Source organism: Diadema setosum, chromosome 19, assembly GCF_964275005.1.
Source record: "Diadema setosum chromosome 19, eeDiaSeto1, whole genome shotgun sequence".
NCBI classification, from domain to species: Eukaryota; Metazoa; Echinodermata; class Echinoidea; order Diadematoida; family Diadematidae; genus Diadema; species Diadema setosum.
Genome location: NC_092703.1, coordinates 29,632,915 through 29,656,014, shown reverse-complemented (window position 1 = coordinate 29,656,014; position 23,100 = coordinate 29,632,915).

Genomic DNA, 23,100 nt, shown 5'->3' with positions numbered 1-23,100 from the left:
ATAGGTCTAGATAGCACATGTGGACAATGTGTGATAACATTTTCACAAAATTGGCAAAATATTAAAATGACAAGTTTGTCACAAATGTGTTGAATGTTCACCTTCCTTGACCTAGGTTTAATTGGATGAATAGGAGAGCATGTATTTGGGATTTAAGGACTTTAACTTGACTTTGACCCATTCATACGTTTATGCATTGAGTAATTTTCATGGTATGGAGAAAAAGTGCAATTTCTGTATTGAATAGTAAATTGTTACCATTTTCATCTGGCCCTTGACCCTAAGATTCATAAGATAATCACTGTCAGGCAGAACATGCATAAATATGTAGTACGTTTCACGATAACTTGAGCCACTTCCGAGATATGGAGGAAAAACTTAGTTCAGCACTTTCACTTGATCTTTGACCTTTTGACCTTTCTCTATTAAGCTATACATGCATACACCAAGTGTTACAAAAAAATAATCCTGCTGGCATTGCATAAACATGAGGGAAATGGTAAAATTTTGAAGTGTTGCCCTTGACCTTTGACCCCTGACCTTTGACCCCATGAACCCTAAATTCGCTAGATAATCACTGCCAGTCAGTACATGTATATATACTACAGTACTATGTTCCATGAAGATACCTTGAACAATTTCCAAGGTACAGAGACCTTTGCCTTTGACCTTTGACCTCATGACCCAAACTTTCACCAGAGAATCTTAATCGGGTAATACATGCATACACTAAGTTTCAAGAAAATATCTTCAGGCATTGCATAGATATGATGGAAATAGTGAAATTTTATGTATTTGACCTTGACCTTTTGACCTTTGACCTTGACCATGTGCACCCAAAAGTTGATAGGCACAACTTCACCCCCTAATACACATACATGCCAAGTTTCATTAGGATACCTCAAAAGGTTTTGATAGTTACCCTGTCCACAAAATTCATTACGGACGGACGGAAGGACGGACGGACAGACGGAAGGACGGACGGAAGGACGGACGGAAGGACGACGGACGGACGGAAGGACGGACGGACGGACGGACAACCCGAAAACATAATGCCTCAGGCACCACTTCGTGGTGGAGGCATAAAAATACTTTAAAATCACTAAGAACATTACTTGAATCTCAAATTTCTAGAAAGACGAAAGGTTTTGCTTTTAGAACCAACCCTTACATTTAATATCAAATTTAGAAGAACAATATTAAGTGGAATTTTAGGAGAATAAATATGGCTTGAAATGCGAAAAATGTTTTCCTTTTTGGCTTATCTTGATCACGGTTTATTGTGAACCCAAATATAGAAATTGCATCTCAAAAAAGCTGAAAGTCTATGTTTCTTTGTTTTCATATATACATAAATATAATCATTAATGTGGTGCACGTGTTAATCAGGTCAGTACACGCTCTTCCCAAGCAAAGAACAGACGAAATTTACTTTTTTTTTTTTTAAACTAGAAATCGAGTCTTCTGATTGTTTGGCTGGCTGAATAAGTTCAGCTATTCATGTGCCTTAGATTCGGAGCGTGACCTTTGTCACGACATTGTCCGTGTGAAAGTTCTACAGATAATCTCATCAGCCCTTTCACATCATATTTATCTTTATGTGCAAGGCATCCATTAATATGAGTTTACACTGCACAGGAAGCAAGAGGGCAGTAACCCCTCAGCCATTCATTACGTCAGGGGCACGAGTGCAATAAAGGGTAACATAGAGGGAGAGGGTGACTCACACCAAGTGGAGACCGCTACCAGGAGGGAGGGTTACAAACCTGCCAAATGTCCACCAGTGTGAGGACAGCCCAGAAGAGGCATAAGTTAAGAAACTGGTAGTCACACCCAGCTGTAGTGGCCAGCTAACGTTAGAGGTATATCCTCCTTCTTTGGAAACCATCTTCAAAAACAATTCTTTGAAATTAAGGAAAAGTCACTCATAGGGGTGTGACCATTTTGACCATTGGTAGGAAGCTGTCTGAACCATCTCACCCCCTCCTCTAATAAGAAAAATTGTTTAATAAATTAACATTCATTGATTGGTCCTACATAGACAAGTGTAGTTAAGAAGGAAATTTTGGAGAACAAAACCGGGATGCAAGGTCCCCAAAATTCTTCAGACCAGAGCACAAAATTGTTTGTGAAATCATTACGTGTGTATCCAGTTCGTCGGGAGGGTTCGGTGTACATCAGTATCGCCGACATACTGGTTTGCCCTTTGATAAATGAATTTAGAACGATAAGAAATTGGTGGTGGCAAAAGGCCACATTCAGTGTTTGAAAATCTGAGCAGAGGAAATCTCTCATCAACCCGAAGGAGGTTGCGGCAGGGGCCAGAGAGAGGGTAGCTTGCGCAGAAAGGGGAGAAACGCCAACGCCATGTTGGAGTAAGCTTCAACCAAATTGGACTGAAGAGTCTAGACAACCTAGAGAGGGATCGAGGGGACCTTGCCTAAGGGGGTACTCAAGTTTGATGAAACTAGGACCCAGGGGCGAAGACTGTAACAGATAATCTCATCCCAAGAATCTATACCGGAATTAGCGATAACATCAAATCAATGTATCTCTTCATTGGCAACAGTTTTGTCAATGTTTGTTAATCACTATTTTTATTCCAATGTTGTAGATACATTTCAAAATTCAGTACAATAAACCACGCAATTATTGAACTGAAGAAGCATTTGTTACGCCTACTTTGTAGACTCTCAGAAGAGAAAGCCTTTGATCCAGTTACGGGGTGGTGCGGCGGCAGCGCCCTGTGACAACCTTCATAGCAGGCCAGCTGACATAATTCACGTAGACCAATCACAAACTTTCACGGCCAAACGAGGAGGCTTGCCAGCCAATCATAGGTGAGTTCTTCTGATTTTTTAGAGGTAATTTGCACTTGGTTTGGAAAAGAAGTATTCTTCACCCATTAAAGATATGCCATGAGGTGTCAAAAATTCATTATTTTCAAAGAGAATAGAAAATGTTCAGCTTTACCGTAATACCAAAGTCATATGGGCTCAAATTAAAGAAAAAAAAATGCAAAATTACCACTTCTAGCGAAGGTTAAAAGACATTTTCACACCACTTTTATAGACGATTCTCAAGATTTTTCATTAGAATTAGCAACACGATATGAAAGACCGATTCTTCTCGGTTACTATATTACTACTAGAATCAGAATAATTGATACAGATTCAAAGTATAGTTACAGTAAAATAGAAAAAGGTGTTGAAGAAAGAGCTAGCTCATTATGCAGCTGTTATGCACGGGCTAACACAGGCCATGCATAATGTGTTATATAATCATGGCCCTATAAGAGAAGGTTCTTCCGGGGAGATCTTTCTTTCATCACAGCACAACGCACACCTCACAGCACCGCATATCATTTGTACTACTGTTCAACTAGTAAGTGGCAACATTTAGAATATACGGTACTTTATGATAGTTTCCTTTCCGTTAGAACTTCACCTGGGGCCATTTTCTTCGTCAAGCTGTGTTTATGAAGATGGTCTCCTTCATTTCAGATAATTTTCCTATAAACTGTATTTCGAAGTATTCCCTCTGCTTTTTAGTGTACAAACCTTCAATTTGACATTGTTTTATGTCATTATTTTCCACGTTTCTCCTACGATTGTACCAGGCCTGCATGTTTATTAATGCATGTGAATCATTTATATATAAGGCCTACCTTAATTATGCCGACAACTTATCAAATTTTGTTAAATGATATTGAAAATGGAATGCAAAAAAAATGAAACTGATCTCAACTGAATTATTTTTTTTTTAAACTGAGCCACCAAAATGTTAAGCACTGTCTTTAAAACAAACGAAAAATTACCTCTAACGGGTGTTGACGTCTCACTGGTCATTGCAGAAGGATTTCTTTCTTTGACGTCAACAAAGCATTCCTCACAGGTCAAGAAGCGTTTATACCTGTCAAAGATAAAGAAAAAAGTATATTAGACCATATGCAGGGCTAGACAGTATCTTTTTTTTTTAGTCTGGTGGCTCGTTCGGGCCAATAAAATCTTTCAGTCTGAAATTCTGGTGGCCCGGAAGAGATTATGACTGTAGTGGTCAGAAATAAACTCAAAGTAACAGTCCATTTGAATCTTAGTTGCCCGATTGGGCAACCAAAAGATAACTTTGGTGGCCCGACACCAATTCTTAGTGGGCCCGTACCATCGCTGATGTAGAGCCCTGCTTAAACAAATACTATACATATACATGCAAATACTTAAAGAGGAAATCCACCCCAAAATAAATAAATTTCAAAAGAAAGAGAAGAATATTCCCTATCAGAATGACAAAATAATGACAAAAGTCGGATAAGAAATAAGGAAGATATGACATTACAAAATTTCACTTTTTTTCCGGAAAACATTTCTTGAGAAGTCCTTACGAATATAAGCAAGATGATGATGTCATGTTCTCACGATTTCTTATTAATTTCATTTACAGAAATGACAAAAATCTCATATAAATATAAAACTTGCCTTGAAACCACCCAAAATAAAAAAAGACGAAATGTTAACTCTGATATATCTTGGTATGGGAACATGCTTTTACTTGTATAAGCTAAAAGTAACATTTTTTTTTCCGAATTTCATAATAAATTATAAGATGCATGAAGAGTTGTAAGGGTATGACATCATCAAATCGCTCATTTGAATATTCATAAGAAATGATGTGAAATTTCTTATCCGATTTTTGTCATTTTTAGATCATTCTGTAGGGAAAATATTTCTATTTCTTTTGAAGTTTATTCATTTTGGGGGTTGATTTTTCTCTCTAAAGATGTATGCAAGATATAGTACATGCACGCGTCATTGTGATACGTATAGGGAATGTCGGAGAACCAGGCCACTCTCCCTTGGGGCCGCTATAGACAAATTTGACTGTATATCAGACGCTCCTACTGAGACAAATGTCTACATAACGAGCCTTGTGGACTCCATGCCATGGATTGGAATTAAGATCAATATGACAGGGCTCGACATTAGTGGTAGCCCGCGGGGCCACTAAATATTGGTGTCGGGCCACAAAATTCTTCTTTTGGTGGCCCGATCGGGCAGTTAAGATTCAAAATGAACAGTTACATTTGCTTTTATTTCGGGCCAACAAACTTTCAGATGTCAATAAGTAGTGCCCCGAACAGCTGTGCACCAACGCAATGCACATTCCAAGTATACACCACTTAGTAGTCTACCACTATACGCTGGAGTCGATTTTTTTTTTTTTTTAACAGGTCCAAAATCTCCACAGTATCTCTGCGATTCCCATAGCAAATGAATACAAAGAACGTCAGATATGTTACGAACTAAACGATGCATGTATCTTCCAATTTTCGAATTCGTTCGGCATTCGTTCGGCATTGATTCGTTCGGCTATTGATTTCATATCAATAGAAAATGAAAGTGTTGTGTGTGGTTGTGTGGAAGGATGTCGTGTTAAATTGTCTTATTTTCTGACTTTTGGACTGTGCTGGAGGATTTCACATCTACAGAAAGGATTCTGCATGTTTGAATAAGCTGTAAGTTGAACACCTGGAGATCAAAAACTTTATATTCTTGAGTGATATCCGATAGTTTTTGTATGCTGTTCTCAAACTGTTGTGGCAAAGAATATCATTATAGTCCCACAGGATCTTTTTGGAGTGGGGTGGATTTCTTCTCTCTTACCTGTGTACAGCTCTTAGACCTTTATACTACAGTGCACACGTACGGGTCGGTGACCAGCATCTATCCCTCATCGGTCACCTGACCCATTTGGTATTCTGCAACTGTGTTCTCACCTTTGGTCTGAACAATGACCCGTCAAACAGCAGCATTGGTGAAGGAAATTCTTGAGGACAATACATTTCTAACAGCCATCAAAAATGCTGTTGCAGAGGCCATTGAAGTCAAAGTGAATGAACTCCTCCATCGCATGGAACAACAGGAGGGCAAAGTCTTTGACTTGCAGTGCAAACTTGACAAGTGTGAAAAAGACCTTGATCAACTGAAGAAGGAGAGAGAAGGTGCAATGAATGAGATCAGCAAGCTCAAAACAAAAATGAATGACCAGGAGCAATACTCCCGAAGGAATTGTGTTCGTTTCTTTGGAGTTCCAGAGGTAGACAAAGAGAACACAAACGAGACAATATGCCACATTGCCAAGCAGATGCTTGGTGTGGATCTCCCGTCCAGCGCCATTGATCGCAGTCATCGGGTGCGACGAAGGAATCCTCATCAGGAAGGAATGCGCGGCAAGCCACGACCCATCATCGTCAAGCTGACTTCATACCAGCACCGCCAGGCCCTGTTGATGGACAGAAAGAAACTGAAGGAGAAAAAAACCGGGATCTCGATCCATGAAGACTTGACAGATGCAAATAGAGCATTGTTGTGGGATGCCTTCTCCAGGATAGGCAAACCAAACAGCAAAATCGCCCATGCATGGAGTGTGGATGGCAGAATCTGTGTGTCGATCAACACATCAAGTGGCGGTACTCTGAAGAAGATGGTACACTCTAGAAGAGACTTGGATAGTTTGTGAAATCTTGCCAAAATGTGAAACGACGAACATGAATCTACACACAGTGTATTTATAATGTATGACATATAAAAAGGCCGCTTTTGGCTCTTTGGCAATAGATCTCCAGGTGTAATGTATAATTGAATTTGATTTAGTTTGATAAGTATTTTTTTTTTTCAGGAAAGCTTTTGTATACTCCAATACCCTTTTTTCCTTCATACTCCAATACCCTTTTTTCTTCATAAGTCTACATCTTATTGCATTTTTTCAGTTGATATTTGATATGCATGTATATGCAGCTTTATTTAATGTATTTTTGTGAAAGTAATTATAACCCCGTGTATGTGTATGTTTCCTTTGTCCAAATTGTGTACTACATGTCGTAGGCAAACTGAATTAAATACCTCCAACTCAGATTGTGACGCGTGTATATTGAATGGTCATGAAGACGAAAGCATTTCTAGTGAATATATGACTCTTGATAATGTGAATTATATTCTTCCAAATGATTTTAACGACTTGATGAATAACATTTGTGCAGAAAACAACAATGTTTTGTCAATGGTACATTTCAATTGCAGAAGTGTGAAGAAAAACTTCGATAACCTTTGCAGCATTATTGCCAGTATTTCTTGCCAATTTTCATGTATAGCATTGTCAGAAACCTGGTTAACAGATGTTGATTCTATTCATATACCAAATTATACGTTTTTTGGAAGTGGGAGAAATGATAAACGTGGGGGTGGGGTTGGATGTTTGATAAGACAAGATTTACGGAGTAAACGGCGCAAAGATTTAGAAGTTTTTGATTCATGCATAGAAACCATATTCATAGAAGTATCTTTTAAAGCAGGTAATATTATTTTTGTTATTGTTTATAGGCCACCTGGGCAAAGTGTATATGACTTTTTATCTGCATTAGAAAAACCGCTAAGTGCAATAAGTTGTGAAAATAAACAGTGTTTTATTGTAGGTGATTTTAACATAGATCTTTTGGCCACCACTCAGCATGTCCATAGTTTTATTGATCTTTTAACATCTTTTTCTTGTATTCCACTGATTCTAAACCCGACAAGGATAACTCAAGAGACGGCTACTCTCATTGACAATATATTCACTAACAATGTTGAAAATATTTTAAAAAGTGGTATTCTTGTAAATGATGTTAGTGATCATTTAAGTGTATTTGCAATTGTCAATCATCAAAAAGATAAATGTTCCCAATTTAATTTATGTAAACGTTTTGTAGATGATAATAGTATTAATAGATTCAATAGTTTATTACAATCTGTAGAATGGAACGATATAAATGAAAGTAATGATGTTGACGGAAGATTTGATATTTTTATGACTAAACTGTCTACTGTTTATGATGAATGTTTCCCTCAGAAAGAAGTATTGTATAAAAAAAAAGATGTAAATCCATGGTTTACAAAAGAATTGAAAAGAATGTGCAGAAAAAAACATATTTTGTATCGTAAATACATGAAGAACCCCACAGATTATAGGAAATCGGTTTATACCCAATACAGAAACATAGTTTCCCGTTGTATTCGTCAACAAAAGAAATGTTATTATAAAAGCCGCTTTGATAAAGTACGTAAGGATATGAAAGGGACATGGCGTATAATAAATGATATTTTGAATAAAACAAGGGACAAAGTGCAATATATACATCTTCAACACAATGATAAGGACATATCTGATCCTCAAGAAATTGTTAATTTGTTTAATGATTACTTCAGGTTTATTGGATCCGATATAGTAGATAAGATACCGAATACATCCAGAAAATTCAATGATTACTTGTGTTTTAGAAAGTCTTCTGCTTCTTTTTTCATGAAACCTATAAAGCCAAAGAATTATTTGATGTTGTCTTAACATTTAAAAATAACAAGAGTCCAGGCTGTGATGAAATTGATTCTTATGTGTTAAAGCAATCTATTCAAAATCTTGCCAAACCACTGTGCAGTATCCTTAATCTATCTCTTGAACAAGGTGTATTTCCCACATCATTAAAAGTTGCTAAAATTATACCAATTTATAAGAAAGGTGATACTTTTAGTATATCAAATTACAGACCAATCTCTATTCTATCTTTTTTTCCAAGCTATTCGAAAAACTCGTACATAAACGTCTTCTTTCTTATTTGTGTCATGCTAGGATTTTATATCCCAAACAATTTGGATTTAGACCTGGGTACTCAACGTATATGGCTCTCCTTGACTTTTGTGATAGAATTGCACAGGCATTTGAGAAAAAGGAGTTTGTTATTGGTGTCTTTTTAGATCTTTCTAAAGCATTCGATTGTATAAGCCATGATATTCTTTTACACAAATTAAGTTTTTATGGTGTTAGAGGTATCGCTTTAGAATGGTTTAAAAGTTATCTACAAAATCGTAAGCAGTATGTATATGTAAATGGTTATTCTTCTCCAACTCAGAACATTAATGTTGGTGTGCCACAAGGCTCTGTTTTAGGTCCGTTACTTTTTATATTGTACATAAATGATCTGCAGTACTCAAGTAGCATTTTACACTCAATTTTATATGCAGATGATAGCAATTTATTTATCTCTGGCAATGATATCACTAGTACCTGTGCAATATTGAATAATGAATTAGCCAAAGTTCAAGATTGGTTTTTAGCAAACAAATTAAAGCTGAATATTGACAAGACATCATGTATGATATTTAAAACAAGAAATAAAGTGGTAAAAGTTAATGATATTGATATTTGTATTGCAGGTATCAGCCTTCCCATTGTACATACAGTAAAATTTTTAGGAGTTATACTAGACAATCATCTGACATGGAAAAATCATGTTGAGGATGTATGTTTTAAAGTATCTAGGGCAATTGGGGCAATAAATAGAATAAGTGCAATAGTTCCTCCTGCCGTACTCTTAAGTTTATATCATACCATGATCTTGCCTCATTTCATGTATTGCAATATCATCTGGGGGAACTGTGCAAAATCTCTTTTAAACCGTATCTATATTTTACAAAAACGTGCAATAAGAATTATTACCCATTCACAGCCCCAAACCCACACAGGTCCCTTGTTCAAAAAGCTAAAATTGCTTTCTGTGTATGAAATTAATAAATGTGTTACCTGCACATTTGTATATTCCTATATTAACAATATCTTGCCACATTTTTTAGACAACTGCTTCATTGAAAACAATACTCGTGTTGTATACAGTACTCGTCAAAGTAATAAGTTATATATTCCATTTTATAAATACAATGCTTCTAGACGTACTATAAGGTATGCTGGCCCACTTTTGTGAAATAATTTACCAGACAACATTAAAAGTACCATTAGTCTTTCGTCATTTAAAAGAAAGTATAAACAATTTCTTTTGATTTAGTAATTTCGTTTGACACACGCATGAATATTATATTGCTTGCCTAATCACTTATTTATTGTAATGTTTTGTCATCTGTATAGTCCCATGTATTCTGTAATGTTTTGTTCTGTGATAGTAATTAATAATCGTACCATTTTTAATTGTCAGGGATCAGCCTTTGAAAGGCCTTTATGGCCTATTGCTGATTCCTCCACGTGTTATACATCTATTGCATTGCATCTTGCATGATGTAAGTTGCGTTCACGTAATGCTTGTATGTCTTTTTATCTACCCTTAGGAAATAAATGAAATAATGAAATGAAATGAAATGAAATGGTGAGTGCTGGTGTAAGTGAATGTGCCCAACAAGCGCGCGGTACGAGGTGCCTTTTACAATAATTAAAACTTAATTGTGCTCATTAAGTAGTTCCATGTCGGGAGACTTTGGGGGGGGGGGACCCACAAAAAAAGACCACTTTATGGTTGCAATAGTTTTTTTCATGTTTGCTTTGAAAGAAAAAAAAAGTGATATACACTGTACATGATTTGATTCAATGGGTAGAGAATTCCATATACCGGTCCGTGGGGTCGGATAGATCTATGAGCGACAATTAAGTCCATAGAACTGCCCCCTGGTGAAGAACAGTATTTGTTGATGCATTTGAACATAAGATAGCGGATTGATATGTTGTAGGTATGAAAAACATATACTTTTGATATTTTCAGTTGTTTAAATAAATGATTGGTATTGGCTAGATAAGCTGAATGTGCACTAATTCGGATGGCTTTATTCTGCAAATGAAATAATGAATCAATTTCGGATTTATTACAATCACCCCATACAATATTACGGTAATTGATATGTGGTAAAACAAAAGAATTATACAAGATTAAGAGAACGTTCTTTGTCAAAATCGGTTTCAACCTATTCTATACCAATCGCTTTTGAAATCGAACGGTACATATTTTGACCATTTTCGTTCTTATTTTTTTCCTTTTTATGTTAATTTTCCCTACGCACTTCTCTTTTCTCCTATTCATATGTATTCATTTATCTATCCAAATTGATACCTAATGTTTTAGTATGTACATATATTGTACCGAAAATGGTACCACATGAAATGTATTATAATGAAGGTGTAATATATATTATAAATATGGAAATGGCATTGATTTATGGAAGGAAGCGTTGGATAACATTCCAGCAAATGTAAATGCAAATTTTAATGGACAATGTATGGTTAGTTTGTGTCATCAATAATTTCGTATGATTATAAACCTTTTGTTTGATCACCACAAAACGTGGCATCACAATATATGGAAAGCACCAGAGGAAAAAAAAGTCATGACATAATTTTGAACGCGAAATCAGAAGCAATTTGTGAGTCAGAGAATTGGAAGCAAAGGTTACCTATAGATTCCGTCATTTGCTGGGGATAAGCATAAAACTTTCTTCAAGTAAACTACACATTCATGGATAAAGATATCAGGTCCGATGGAGCTCGAGATTCTTCACTATTAAAGTTTGTCACATTTTTTCTTCCTCAAAGAGAAAAACTAGAACTTTCCTGCAAGGCTTTTTCCTGTTTTTTTTTTCAGTTTTCAAATAACTGAACATCCCTTTGAAGCTAGAGATTCATGGTGCGTTAATATTCTGAAGTTGTCTACCGAAAGATAATAATGAGGCTCATTTTTATAAGTCGTACGTAATTGAAAGTCACTGAAATAATAGTTTTCCAAAAGTTAAGTTGACAGTTTAAGCGGTGTAAGTGATTCCCAAATCTATGTCCCGTTTCAAATTGCAGATTAAGAGAGGCATACTTCTCTGCCAAGTCTGCTAATAAATGGAATCCGGTTTCACTTTAAAGTGCATGCATGTGATCCAAAGAGTTCAATTTGCATCATCCTGCATGTCAAATGCATTGATTAAGTGCAATCAACAAACCTTCAGGACTGATATGCATCTTTATTTTTTTTTTTATGTCGAAAATCAGTTTTCCTGTATATATCCATATAAAAGTTGTTAAAGTTACCGCTGATAAATCCGTTCCAAAGGTCTCATTTGATGTGATGGTAAACCTTTGCTGCTTTTGACTACCTCGATAACACAACATAGGCATTTCGATTGAGCAATATGTTGATGGACAATACTGTTTCGGTGGAATTCAGTCGCTGCGAAGAAAAGGAATAATTCAATGAAACGAAACATGCAAATTGTCCCTGAGAGATGACCAAATGACATTAAAGAAATATAATATATGTAATTATATATATCATTATATATGTTGTATGATATATATAAATCTGGGACACATAATTCTGTGCCGGAGCAGTTGCTCATGATAGCAATGGTTAATACGGTTGGTGCCACTGAACGAATATTTTGTATAATATACATACATTGTTGGAGCCATACAATAATACATAAACATCAGTTGTTAACAAAATATTTCGTCTTCATTGCCTTTACACAATGAACAGCAGAAACGTACTATCAGCAATACAACCGTACAATGAATAATACAGTAGGGCTACAGCTTAAGCGTGGCTTGATTTGCGTGCAGCCCTCGTACATTATACACATAGAAAAAATAGGAGTTAGGGATGACTTGCGTAGACATAGAATAGTAGAAAGGAGAAAGGGAAAGGAGGGGTATGTCTGCTTTCACTAAAGGCTTACACAAAGTTAGTTCACCTGGATCACTGATCAGTAATAAGGCATGACAAAATATTTCTCACCGAGGTACAGGTGAACAGTTACAGTTCATGGTTGGTTACATGATTACATAATAGATGAAATGCAGCGATATTTCTACGAATATGCATGTAATGAACATGTCTGAACATGATGCTTTGAAAAATTTCCATTTAAAGGGGAAATCCAGTCCAAAAATAAGTTAGTCTGATAAGAAAGAGTAAAATATTACGAGTTCAACGGTAAAAATTTTATCGAAATCGGGTGAAAAATAAGGAAGTTATGACATCTTGAAGTTTCGCTAATTTTTCAGGAAACAGTTCTTGAACAGTCAGTATGAATATGTAAATGGCAAAGTGAGCATGTCATACCCTCACAACTTGCCACATAGTTTGTACATGATATTTAGAAATTTCCAGTTTTTCATTCAAACGCAATTATGCCCGAGGCTCAAATCCTGATATATCTAAATGATCACTATTCTGAAGTTATTCAACCAGGAATAACATCATAATTTAGACTTCAATGACAGAAAAATTGAATTTTCGTCATTGTTTGTACACGATCAATGGAAAATTGTGAGGTTATGACATGGTCAACTCACTCATTTGCATATTCATATCCACTGTACAAGAACTGTTTTGCAAAAAGATTAGCAAAACTTCAAAATTTCAAAACTTTTTTATTTTTCATCCGAAATCAGTCAAATTTTCACCGTTGAAATCGTAAGATTTTACTCTTTTTTTTAATCAGATTTTCTTATTTTTGCACTGGATTTCCCCTTTAACACTCCCGAGTTTGAAGCCTCTTTTTCATCAAGTTAAAGAGACGTAAAAGCAGAGTGACCGGACGTAGTTTATAAGGCAATGAGTATATCCTATTTGTGAATGATTACCTTGTTTGTCACGTGGTCAATATCGCAACCTGTGACCTCGAAGTCCTCCCCTTTCTTGAATTTAGCCAGATATCGAGCTCGTGAGGGAAATTCAGCCTGCATTCTGTCCATTATGAACGCAGCATGTCCACCTCGGACCAGCATGACGTATACCTGTACCCTCCCCGGCCACCGTAGCGTGAAGTCGGCATGGTATGTCCCGTTGCCGAGATCCATGATCTCGCCGTCCGTTCGCGAAGATGCCTTGACTTCATTCGAGACGATCTTGGCGCGAAAGAAGTCACCCCCTACCTGCCGTGATCGCCCCTTTTCATCCCTGGCTGTGATGATGACTCGAATTCTGTCGCCAACCACGAAGGATTTATTCCTCGGAATGATCTCATACGAGGAAGTAGTAGAATTTGTCACACGAGCAACGCCTTTGTTTACCTGCAGTATAAATGACAGAAACAACATATTCTACTCAACTTCTCCACAAACACACACACACACACACACACACACACACACACACACACACACAAGGAAAGGGACTACTACTCACTACCACCGCCATTACAAAAAAAAAAAATACTTAAAGCAGATTGATTTTATCGGTTTGTTTCTAATACCCCTTTCAGGTAATCGTGGATGCGGATAATAGGAGCACTAAGTCGTAAAATTTCGATTACATGAACGGGAGAGGAGTAGAAAAGTGCGCATTATTTTGATGCTGCTATTATGCGCATAATTGCAGCATGAGGAGTAGATCGAGAATACATGAACGCGTTTTATGACTTATCCGCACTAACATTCCACAGTTCGGTCAAAGATCACTCGATTTCCCGCACAACCGCTGATTGCTGAGCTTGAGCGCGCGAGAGGTGTGCATACACGTGAGGATATTCACCGGAAACATTACGTCAGAGGCGTGCGCCGTAACCATGACAAAATAACTCCGTCCTTCGCACCATTATATGAACGGGTGCTCGTAAAAGTAGTGCGCACTTCATGGGATATATGAACGCGATTTTGACTACTTCATCCGCATTATTTGGATGCGGATAATTGAACCGCGATTACCTGAAAGGGGTATAAGTCTATATAATGTTGTCCTTCTTTGACAATTTTATATACTTTGCAGATTCAACGCTTTTCTGCTGTGTTACTGTTTGATCATAATCTTATGTTAGGCCCTCTGTTGTTCGTTATATTCATTAATAATTTATCTAGTGTTTTTCGTTCATGTCAATTTTAGGTACATCTCTATACACATAACACCGTAATATATTACTCTGATAAAGATGCAAATGTAATCGAATCAGTTTTGAACACTGAATTGCCAGCTTTAGATAAATGGATGTCTCAAAGCATGTTATTGGCCAATTAAACAGACCGTAAGTATGCTCCTTGGCACACGACAGAATGTTATCAAAATGTGACGCTCTCAACCTTAAAATAGGGGAAGTAAAAACATTATCTTGGAATCGATATAAATAAAGATAATGAGTTGAAATTGGAAGCTCACATAGAAAGTGTCAGAAATTGAGTGAGCTTATCGGGTTTTTCGGACGATCACATTTTTTATATGTATCGAATCTGAATATGATTTATAAAAGTGTCATCCTCTCTCGTTTTGATGATGGAGATGTTGTATGGCAGTCAGCTTAAGAAAGTTCCCGTTTCCTTGTTAAAACTAAAAAATAGAGGTGGCAGAATTATTTTAAAGGTTAGTCCATTTTCCCACGTTTCCAATCATCATTATCACGAAAAATTAATACCGCTAAAGAAAACATTTATGCACTATGGTATACAAAATATTGAATAATCTTACTCCAAATTATTTGACTGAAAACGTCATATTCAAAGCATCCGTTTATACACTACGGTCTAATCAAAATCTGAATCTGCCTAAACCTAAAACAAATAGTTGTAACAGAGCATTTTTTACAGGGCTGTTTCATGTTATAATATATTACCTATTGGAATACAAAATGTTACAACGTTAAGATCCTTTCAATTGCCTTTAAAATAGTACTTAATGATTATTTTGAACGAATTTACCAATGAATAAATTTTCTTACCATACACTATGAACTTGATAGCTTTTATACCATGAACATATCTTTGGAATACTGTCTAGTTTAATTCGGTTTGTTTTTTTGTTTCTTGTTTTTTATTTCTCTTTCTGTTTTCTGTTTTGTGCTAAGTAAGAAGTGTGCATTTTTGTTATTGATAAACTGAACTTATCGAAGGACCTCAAGGAAGAACAGTCAGACAGTGGTATTTTTAAAATATGACTGAAATTGGACAATCCTCCGTGTCTTATTTTGATGAACAAGATTTTGATATTTTGACTATTTTTGTATGTGTTTTATATGATTCGGAAATAAATAAATACAAACATACAAATAAACAAGGCTTACGCAAGTGTATATTTGCATAAACATAAAAAAGTGCTTATGGTGTAAGACCGCACATTCTTGTGTTCTACTTTCGTTCATGTTCTCATGTCAATTCTCTGAATACATAATATAATATGTATATATATATATATATATATATATATATATATATATGTAATATTCTATATATGTAATATTTATATAGAGAGAGAATATATATATATATTATATGTAATATTCTATATATGTAATATATATATAGAGAGAGAGAATATATATGTATATATATATATATATATATATATATATATATATATATATATAATTTATATAGTGTGATGATGCTGATATTCCTACCGTACGCCTCTGTCATCTTAAATGAAATTATAGTTGAGACAATGTAGATAACAGAAGATGTCGCATGAAACCGGCAGAGTTGTGAAGCTTTCGACCGTGGTCTTCCTCAGCTTTAATATCTGTTTGTGAAACGAATTATATGTTTTTGAGAATAGCAAATCTGGAGTCATAAACACAATATATCAAATATAACTTGAGCATGAGTTGATAGTTACATGGCATACTTGGCAATATTTTTGGCACTTTGCAACACATTCAACAATGTGTAACTGTAAATAAGTATATAGTGAGTATATGTAGCATACAAACATATCATACAATAAAAATTATCAAACATATATCATAAATAAACTAAATAAAATAATTACCTGCTAAGCAGACGTTTGAGTTGCCTGGATGTCTTGTGGCTGTCTTGTGGCGGGATGTGAGTGATCATGTGATGTTGGGGGAAGGTTTGTGTGCGGTGGTGCATGTCAGGCAGGAGTGGGGTAGTATAAAGAATTAGGTTCAGTGTTACAAGTGTGTCAGTCGTGTCAGTGCAGACAAAGGATTGTTAACAATTACGATACAATGAACATTCTCGTGGTCATTAACCCCTATAGCTGATTTACCAACAATCAAAATAGCAGGCATGGAACCCGGGTACAGATAAGGAGTGGATAGTGTGTTGCCACTGTTCCTAGGTATTTAACACAGAAATATACAATATATACATTATTTTATATACCATACTGAAACAATCTTCATGCTCTTGCCACATAAAAATTATAACAAAATCATGTCGCACAGTATAATTTTTCTGTGTACACCTCTATCAATCTGTCTATTAATCTATTCATAATTCATATTTATATATATTCATATTGAGATCGTTATATATATATGCATAAATATATACACATATATATATCCATATACATATGCATGCATACATACACATAAATATCATATACACACATACACATACATATATAATTTAATAATTCCTTCTATCCACATCATTATAATAACTGAGTATATAACAATACCTATCAGTTAACCAATACAACATCAAAAATTCAATCCTTTACAAACATTCCATCTTTTCCGTGAATACAGTCTCATTTTACATAAAACCCGGGTACAGATAAGGAGGGGATGGTGTTTTGCCACTTATCCCTGTACACATCACAGAAATAAAATATGTGCCTAAATTATTGCTGACAAAATCTTCATGCTATTCCCACGTGATATAACGAAACTATGTCGCACAGTATTATATAATGTTGTTTCTCTGGTGTACAACTCTACCTCTTTCTATCTATAATCATCATTTCTTATACATATTATAATATTCGTGCACCCATGTTATGATGATGTACACATGCATACCTTATATATATTCATATACATATATATACATATATATATATATATATATATATATATATATATATATATATACACACATCGATTGTGTGTTCATGTGTGCTGAAATGCTGTGCTACCGGAATTTGTTTACGTTTTTCTGTATTATATTTGCGGATGTCAGAGCCGGTGTTGTTCATGCGTGTGTATAACGTTGTGGTGGTTTTTCCGACATATTGTTTTCGGCATCGGGCGCATGTGATCAAGTAAATTACGTAACTCGATGATGTACGGATCACGGGCATTGAACTTATCCACAAAAATCAAATCAAGTCACTTTAAGGCGGGAATCATACTGGATCTTGAAGCTTAAGACACCCACACCGTATGGTATTAATGTAGATGAGTAATATAGAATGGTATTTAGGAAATGTATATGAATTACTCCTATGAAAGATGATATTGTATTCATCAGAGAAGATGTTGCATTGGATGATTGATGGTCATTGTCAGTGTTATATATCAAGTTATCAAATAATCAAATATAATGTATGTATGTATGTATATATATATGTATGAGGGGTTTGTTTGCAGGGGAAGAAGGGAGAAGGAAGAAGGAATTATATAATTATATATGTATGTGTATGTGTGTATATGATATTTATGTGTATGTATGCATACATATGTATATGGATATATATGTGTATATATATATATGTATGTATATGTAACGATCTCAATATGAATATATATAAATATGAATTATGAATAGATTAATAGACAGATTGATAGAGGTGCACACAGAAAAATTATACTGTGCGACATAATTTTGTTATAATTTTTATGTGGCAAGAGCATGAAGATTGTTTCAGTATGGTATATAAAATAATGTATATATTGTATATTTCTGTGTTAAATACCTAGGAACAGTGGCAACACACTATCCACTCCTTATCTGTACCCGGGTTCCATGCCTGCTATTTTGATTGTTGGTAAATCAGCTATAGGGGTTAATGACCACGAGAATGTTCATTGTATCGTAATTGTTAACAATCCTTTGTCTGCACTGACACGACTGACACACTTGTAACACTGAACCTAATTCTTTATACTACCCCACTCCTGCCTGACATGCACCACCGCACACAAACCTTCCCCCAACATCACATGATCACTCACATCCCGCCACAAGACAGCCACAAGACATCCAGGCAACTCAAACGTCTGCTTAGCAGGTAATTATTTTATTTAGTTTATTTATGATATATGTTTGATAATTTTTATTGTATGATATGTTTGTATGCTACATATACTCACTATATACTTATTTACAGTTACACATTGTTGAATGTGTTGCAAAGTGCCAAAAATATTGCCAAGTATGCCATGTAACTATCAACTCATGCTCAACTTATATTTGATATATTGTGTTTATGATTCCAGATTTGTTATTCTCAAAAACATATGATTCGTTTCACAAACAGATATTAAAGCTGAGGAAGACCACGGTCGAAAGCTTCACAACTCTGCCGGTTTCATGCGACATCTTCTGTTATCTACATTGTCTCAACTATATATATATATATATATATATATATATATATATATATATATATATATATATATATATATATTCTACCTGCAACTTGCCAACATATAACATGATCTCATACTCCTACTGGTAACAAGACTGGTGGAAAACAGGGCACGAGATTATTTCGAGGACTGTTCTGTTGCGATACGAGATATATTTCTTCAAGATGCAACCATTGCCCACACTTTACATGGATTTTTTTTTTCAGTAGGTCCTCAATTTTTGGTACATTTCAAATTGTTCGATTTGATGATTTATCATAAAGTTTCGCTCTATTGTTGTACACCGTTCATCTCACAATCTATCGTCTACATTTATGTATAAAAGAAGAAAAAGAATGAAGTGTATGTTATATTTTGTCGAAAGAGGAAAACAAAATTTAAATTAAATGGAATTGAACTGAACTGATTTTAATGTTATTGATGTACATGTATAGGGACAGTGATAGTTTTGCATTTCTTTCGCTTTTCATGACTTTTGAGATATCATATATTGCTCTATTGTAAAGAGGTGTAGTGTCATAGCGATACTGTGCAGTGATGGATTTAACTTTTCTGAGCTGATTCTGAGCTATTGCATCGGAACGTTTCCAGGAGTGTATAAACAACTAATAATGAGTTCAGAACGACAAATGAACGAGCTTATAAGCTGTGTCACCAAACGTATTGATGAGCAATTCTGGGAATGTTATTGTCATGTCCCCCCCCCCCCCCCCCTCCCCAGCATACATGCATGTACAATGTAAGTGTACGTAGATGTGAAAAGATCTTTTTTTTTTTTTTCCAATGCTGATACAGACCATCTCTTGGTTTTGTCTGCAATGTGTATGGGAGATTATGTGTTACGTATGGTGACAGTATGTCAGTGCAAAAACGTATTTTCTATAGAAGAACCCACAAGCCATTCTCAGGCAAAGTCAACACAAACTGCCAATTTGCATGGACGATTTGAATTGCGTAGGCCTACTGTCGGTACATTGAAGGGTATAGTATGCTTAATTATGTGTAGCCATGAACTATATAAATTTGCATAGACTTGTGTAGCGCTCTTTACGCCGTATTCAGTGAAACATTTAACATAATTAATTCTGTTAAGCTTTTAATTGTGTTTCCACAAGAGTTTGAAAAACTGTTGATGCTGAGATTAATGACATGCAAGTAAGGAAGTTCTTTGTACGAAACACCCCGCTTCTCTTGAGGCTACAGTGTACTTTTCGGTAATCAGACAGCTTTCGGATTTTGGCCAACCAGAATGGGATGGATTATGTTTGCGAGAAAACAAAATGTCACAATTTTGAGGAAATAAATAATTCTGATGATATCGATAAAAGTAAACCCATCCAGCTACGGACCACGGAATTATGGCTAGTGGTTTTAAAGTAAATTATGGCTGCAGTTGGCATGCGATTATACACACATTGCAATCTCTTCTGGATTATACAGTAATTTAGTTTAAAAAAATAACAGGCATGTTAAAGACTTTTCATTCGTTATCTCCATGTTTACATGTCATAACAATACTTTCTTCTTATCCCTCTAGTTTACTGTCCTCAGAGTTGTAATTACTTATGGAATTATTTCGCGAATGGAATAGAAAGGAGAAGAAATTGGCTGTGATGCTGCCAAACTGTGAAAAAAAAATAACAAACTCAACAACAACTCTTGAGAAAAATTACCATAAAATCAATGGCAGCATAAAGAATAGGGAAACTAACCTTTGAAAATTGACGTTCGGCGAGTTTTGGCAGAAGCGACGAAATCACAACTGATGAATCAATATCAACCAGGTAGAAGCATGTTGACAGCAATATATACGCAACCACAAGGCAGAATATTTTGGTATATATCCTTTCGGTCATTATTTATACCTTTGTCTGACAGATACGGATCCTTAAAGCAAGCAAGGGAGAAGCCCAAGGAAAGTACATCCAAAGTGAAATCGGGAAAGCAAATTGCTGTCAGAGCACTGAAAGCGTGCACCAGTCTGCACATGGTCTGGGAATTATTGTCACAATGACCTCGAACAATAATACATGAGAGCCGCAGTCATGGTACAATGGGCACCGTTGAGTATCTGCGCTGCACCAGCGTCTCTCTCGCGCTCAGAATTTCGTCCACAATGTGCAACAATGCACATTGTATCTATGCAACCATAATTTGATGTAATGTATCACAGACAGAGAGGCTCGGAATAGAATTAATGACTCCCAGGTAACATGAATAGCACTATGTTCTGAGGGAAGCATGAGTCCGGAAGGAAATAATGTTACTCATGTCCGTGCAACATTTCGCAAGAAAATAAGCATGGGAGATTATAATAATGATCTTTCATCGCCTATATAAGTCAACACATAAGCTCTCTGTTTTCGTTTTATCCACATATCAATATCTGATATTATGATTGATAGCATTTTTTCAAATGTCACAGATCAAACGGTCATCAGTTGCATATTGTACAGCGACATATCTGATCACCTTCCTATTTTTACCAAAGAAAATGTAATTGAACGTACGCCTAAAATGCCAATAGAATATTCGTAGGATAGAATCCCCATAGTGAATGTTCAAAATTTGACTTAACTCAAGAACAATGGTTAGACATTTATCAAGCGAATAATGTAAATGAGGCATATGATCGATTATATTATTGCTGCATTATGAAAAAGAATCCTTTAATCCGACAGAAACCCCTGAAAATGATGTAAAAATCTCTGGATTGATAAGGGAATTATGACTTTTATTTGATATTAGAAATTAACTTTATGATTTTTTTTTTTTGTGTGTGTGTGTGCCATCTAATGAAAATCATGCAAAATATGAAAAGTATATAAATGAGTTAACCACATTGATACGTTTATCCCCTAAGACGTATTACTTAAAAAAAATAGGATAAAAAAAGAAAAGAATACTGATTTTCTTTAGCGCATTGTTAAAGATCTCATTATATCTCAAGTTAATATAATGTTCCGAAATCATTTGGTATGAAGGTAAAGATTTAAGTTACCCTGAGCAAATTTCAAATATGTTTAATTCATATTTTGCTGATATAGGTCCTAATTTGGCATTCAAAAAAATTGATGCATTGCGAGGAGATTGTAAAAATGATCTTGATAAACCTTTACAGAAATCATTATATCCACGACCTACTAATCACCAAGAACTCTTGAATACTGTTAATTCTTTAAAGCCGAGTACAACTACACTTTCTGACGGAATATTGAAGTGTTAATTCTTTTTGGGAAAATACATCAAATAATAAACCTTTCATTATATATTTTCAATTTGTCTAATACCTCTGATGTTTGCCTATATTCTCTAAACATTGCTAGAGTCATGCCGACATTTAAAAAAAAAAAAATCCCCATTCGTTAGCATCAAATCATCGCCCAAATTTTGCCTGCTATATCAAAAATTATAGGAAAGACATTTTACGTAACATTTTCTGACTTTGTTAAACAATACAACATACTAAATTCAATCCAATTTGGACTTAACATACTTCTCCATTGTACATTACACGGCAAAGCCATAAATGCGTTATCAAATAAGGAACACTGTGTTAGAGTAGAGTTTTTCAAGACCTTAGCAAGGCATTCGATACGATCGACCAATCCATTTTGATCCATAGACTAGAAAATTATGGAGTGTGCGGCACATCTTTGCCATGGTTCGAAGATTACCTACAAAAATATAGAAAACAATGTTTCTTTTCAGTCTTAAGACTCACAAAAACTTATAAATGAAATGCGGAATTCCGAAGGGCTCAATGGGCCCTCTTTTGTTTATTTTGTATAGCAACGACATTGTTCCTCTTTTCCACAATTGACTTTTATCCTTTCGCGGATGACACTGATATATTATCTTCACATAAAGATATCGACGTTGCTATTACAACGATCAATTCCGATTTAGCAAGAGTTCAGATACGGTTCGAATGTTATATGTTATCAATAAAAATAAGCAAAGCTGATTCTATGTATTT